Consider the following 5374-nt stretch of genomic DNA (forward strand, 5'->3'; position numbering starts at 1 on the left):
TAGATATGGGATTCCACACCATATTGTGAGCGACAATGGAGTACAATTCCAAGCAGAAGTGAAACAACTATTGCGTGAAAATGGGATCGAGCACCATAAGTCTTCACCGTATAGGCCTCAGGCTAATGGAGCAGTGGAAGCGGCGAATAAAAATGTTAAAAAGATTCTCGCTAAAATGGTGGAGACATACAGAGATTGGTCAAAGAAATTACCATACGCCTTACACGGGTACAGAAGAACAACAAGAACGTCAACTGGTGCAACCCCATACTCCTTAGTATATGGAATGGAGGCTGTCTTGCCTGTTGAGGTTGAATTACAATCACTTAGGGTGGTGTTGGAGGCTCAAGTCCCAGAATACGAATGGGCTAGAGCAAGATATGAACAATTGGCTGCATTGGACGAGAAAAGAACGCGAGCAATGTTCAATAACCACATGTACCAAAGGCGAATTGCCAGAACTTTCAACAAGAAGGTCAAAATAAGCAAAATAAAAACAGGCGATTTGGTGTTGAAGCAATCGAGACCAATTCCATTTGACCCAAGAGGAAAATTTCGACCTAACTGGGAAGGTCCATACTTAGTCAAAAAGATCCTCTCAAAAGGAGCTATCAAGCTATGTATGTGGAAGGCAATGAATTCACTGAACCAATCAACCTGGATAGGTTGAAGAAATACTATGTTTAAGTGAGAGTGTGCTTTATCCCGCTAGGCTGCTACATCCAACTACAACTTAGGCAAAAGTTAGGGATTGAGAGAAAATATTTAGTTTGAAAACCCTTATGGGCAAACTAATAACAGGTTGTGCAAATTGCTAAAACATTGTACCCTTATTAAATGAAATAAACATATCAAATTGATATTTAAATATGAGTGCATTTAATTTAGTATTGTATTATGCATTAATCGGGGAAGACTTAGAACAAATAAGTCACCCACCCTATCCACAAAGTGGTCGAACTACGTGGACTTTGATCCTGCAAAAGCAGGTACGTAGGCACTCAAACCATTGAGTTCAAGTCCAATCACAAAAAGAATATGTCCATTTCTTTCGCAACCTACCATTGAAAATAAATTTTGGAAGTCTATTGCCGAACTACGCTAACTTTGATCCTGCCACAGCAGGTACGTAGGCACTCAAATCATTGAGTTCAAGTCTAGTTAATTAAAAAATAATAATTTTCATACATTCATCTATCCTAACAAATTTACCTCATGAAATATCCACACCCTCCAAATTTCTAATTTAAACTTACTTCATTCAAAATCTTGCCAAACCTGATTTTTTTTCCTTTGTCATCCGTTACATCATAAATTTCATCATTGAGCATATTTTCCCTCATTAATAAAAAGAAAAAAAATTAATAAAATAAACGCTCGTCGAGTTGAAAATCCGCAAAGGGCGACTCGAGCAAAAATTAGAGCAGCTCGTTGAGTTGAAAACCCAAAGAGGGCGGCTCAAGCAAAAATTAGAGCAAATCCCGTTGAGTCAAAAACCTCTGTAGGCAGCTCAAGCAAAAAAAAAAGAGTGAACAAAAATAAAATGAAACAAAAGCTTGTCGAGCCGAAAACCAGCAAAGGGCGGCTCGAGCAAAAATTAGAGCAGCTCGTCAAGTTGAAAACCCGCAAAGGGCAACTCGGGCAAAAATTAGAGCACACAAATTGACTAAGCTGAAAACCCGTAAAAGGGCGGCTTAGATAAAGATCAATACAAAAACTTTGCCCAAGACAATGAGGTGAAACAACATTGAAAGATCTATTATCGCGCAAGTTTTACTTTAAAGAATTATATCATTTCTTACTTTGAGCTACCAATAAAGATTTCATGGCAAGTAAATGATATATGTGGCGTGAAGATAATCTGTCAAGACTTTTGAAGTAAGAAAAAAAAAGACTGAATGAAAGATCATTTGAATCATCAACGACAACCTATTGGGGGCAATGTTCTTACACTCACACATATCCATGCATACATGTCGTCTCTAAATAATTAGGGGCATTCATATACACGACATCTTTTGATTTACTTTTGGAACATTCCGAATCATACAAAATAATATGGAAAATCTGTATATGGAAATATTATGACCTACTTAATGGTCGTATTCATCGGCTCATAAAAAAGTCAATGGTACTCATAACTTACACAACGGTTATGAAATTGGATGGCCTACGCAACGGCTAAAAAATCTCTTTGACTAACATAATGATCATATTCGTTGACCTATGCAACGGTCTACGAAGCTTATAACTTACATAACGGTTATGAAATTGGATAGCTTACGTAACGGCTATGAAAATCTTTTTGACCAACACAACGGTCATATTCATTGACCTACACAAGGGTCTATGAAGCTCGTAACTTACGCAACAGTTATGAATTGGATAGCCTACACAACGGCCATGATAATCTTTTCGTCCTACACAATGGTCTTGTTCGTTGACCCACACAACGGTCCACATTATTCAAAACCTACGCAACGGTTACGAATTAGGTAGCTTACACAATGGCTATCTTAAATCTTCACTAACTTATAGCCTGTGCACCGGCTATTTACTAAATCATCACTAACTCTTTACTTTCCCTTAACATGCATGTAGCTGGCACATCAGCTATTTATGGACTCTTCACAACTGCATGGCTCGCACATCAGCTATTAACTAATTTTTCACTTTCCCGTAGCTAGCACATCAGTTATCACTAACATAATTTTTTTTTGCTCGTGGCTGGCACATCAGGTATTTACTAACCTTTGAGTATCGCGTAGCCTGAACATTGGCTATTCAGTAGTTCAAATTTTGCTAACTTACAGCTTTAAAGGGTAAATGTTGCATAAACCTTTAGAAACCCATTTTAAATTCAGACTTTTGTTCTTTACTTTTCTTAATTTTATAATTCCTATAAAAATCTATGCTAACATGCTTACTCATTGCTTTGTCGTAATTTATGAATTAAACCGTTTAAAGAAAAAGAAAAAACTTTATCGCATATTTCTTCATTGTTCATAAATTTCTCCAAAGCAGGGGGCAAACTGTAAGCGTTCGATTTTCAGGTTTGAATTATAAAATTAATATAACTATTGAACTCTTAGTCAATTAAATTTGAGTTTCAGAGACCGATTTAATTTCTTTACCAATTAGGATTTACTTTCACATTATTTATAAAATTTTATTTTTTTATTAATTTACATATTTATTGTCTTTTATTTTATTTTTAAAAAAAAAATTATTTAATAAAATTTGAAATAAAAGAGTGAGCCAAAATGCATTGGTCATTTAATCAATTTCAGTTTCAAATTACAATTAATAATATAATAATGAATAAAAAAAATCTAAAATACAAAGAAATAAACTTTGGACCCAACAAGTCTTGGCCAATATCCATAATCACATCCTCTTCATGTCCCAACCCAATTTCAAGCCTGCTACAGTTTTACTCCAGCCCTGAAACACCCCTTTCATGTATACACCAGACAACACCTAATCCTCTCTCCCTTTAGCTCCTTAATCTGCAAGTAAATGAACCTCACTCAGCATCCAATGAGACGTTAATAATCGTTCCTATATATAAGGAGCACAGCCAATTGCAAAAAAGGACACCAAGATAAATACGCTAAAAAGAGGGAGGAACACTGCAGAAATAGCAAGAAAAATACATAACAAAAAGAGAGCAGAAAGCTGCTGAAACATAGATAGGAAAAAACAGAGTTAAAAATAGGCATAATTATTCAGTAATAGTTGAAGCAGCAACTAGAAGAAAGAGCTTATCAAGACACAAAGGTGATAGGGCCTCCATCACAGAATAGAATCGAAACCAACCACACCACACACTCACTTAGAATTTCCATTTCAACGCTAAAAACAGACATAAAAAAACAAGGAAAAGAGGTATATTGTTCTTCTAAAAATCAATGTCTTATCATTTTTTTTAATGCAATAACATTATGCTCTTATTTTCTTCTCTGTAAATGGTTATTAGCATAAATTCATATCATTTTCATCGAATATTGGTTGTTGTGACTTCAAATGGGTGGATACCCATTTTTCGTATAGTTATTCTAAACAAGCAAACTGGGTGGATACCCTATTAAAAATGAATGAGTTGCAAAATGAATTAGAGTTCAAAAGATACTAAAACTCAATATAATTGCATCACAACACAGTCCAGAGTAAAGATAAAAAAAAGACATAACTACTTAGCTCATCCTCTCTGTACCTCCATCTTCCCAATTCTGCTTCTAGTGCCTCGAACCCGTCTTGTAGGTTTTAGTCGCTCGTCCATACGGTCTTGATCATATCTAATCGATATCACTGAGCCACGGCACAATCGCTACCATCAAATTTGATCACCTCGATTTGATTGGATCAGTCCAATCTTGAAAGTTAAATTAATAAAACAAATCAGGAATCAAAGATTAAGCATAGAAGAAAATAATAAATAAAAACAAAAGATTATAGATTTCTTATGCTTCGTTGTTCATGGCTTACCATCTTTTTCTTTTGATCTCTTTATTTGGCTAAAAGAAAATCCTGAACTTGAAATTGGAGAGAGATTAGTGATTTAAATAAGTGGTGGGTGGTAAGACAAAAAAAATAATAATAAGAACAAAGTGAAGGTATTGAATTGAGAAGGAGATGAAGGAGAAAGTGAATTTGAAAAATGGCTTAGTTGGGCTTATTACCACATTTGAGTTTGTTTTATAATTGTTGGCTTTATTATCATATACGGGTGTCTTGCTAATTAAATAAAAAAATGATTTTATTTTGCTTTAATAAATTGGCTTATATATTAGTTAATTAAGTGGACTCAGTAAATAAAAATGCGTTCAGCACATAACACCATTAATGGCCAACCTCCTTTGCAAGACGATTGATTTTTATCTATCATTTCATTTGCTTTTTGTTATTATTATTATTATTATTATTATTATTATTATTATTAAAACGAAATCTAGGATTCCGGATTTCATTTTCCGTTTAATATAAATAAATAATTTTAACGGTATCTTGGATAAGATATCAAAATTAATAAACTTTTAAATTTTATTTTTTAAAAAAATGAATAAATAAAAACCAAATTGTTTAATCCATTTACAGTTCAAACGAATTACGTGGGTTTTGATTCCGACACACTGGATACATAGGCATCTCGGAACACAAACACCGACTCAAATCCATTTTTTTAAAAATTTATGTTTTACAGTTCAAACGAACTACGTGGGTTTTGATTCCGACACAACGGATACGTAGGCGTCTCGGAACACAAACCGAGATTCAAACCCACTTTTCTAAAAATATTTCCATTTTTCTAAAATACAGTTCACACGAACTACGTGGGTTTTGATCCCGGTACGCTGGGTACGTAGGCATCTCG

The 5374-nt window shown here is 34.4% G+C and overlaps 1 long non-coding RNA gene across 1 annotated transcript; it reads right to left on the minus strand.

Moving 5' to 3' along the window:
• Window positions 1-3420: 3420 nt before the first annotated feature.
• LOC126671773 (uncharacterized) lies at window positions 3421-4617 on the minus strand. Its single transcript, XR_007639122.2, has 3 exons — window positions 4489-4617; window positions 4217-4375; window positions 3421-3509 (listed from the first exon to the last, which is right to left on the minus strand). It is a non-coding gene; the product is annotated as an uncharacterized LOC126671773 (long non-coding RNA).
• Window positions 4618-5374: the final 757 nt, after the last annotated feature.

This window comes from Mercurialis annua, linkage group LG3 (assembly GCF_937616625.2).
Source record: "Mercurialis annua linkage group LG3, ddMerAnnu1.2, whole genome shotgun sequence".
NCBI lineage: Eukaryota > Viridiplantae > Streptophyta > Magnoliopsida > Malpighiales > Euphorbiaceae > Mercurialis > Mercurialis annua.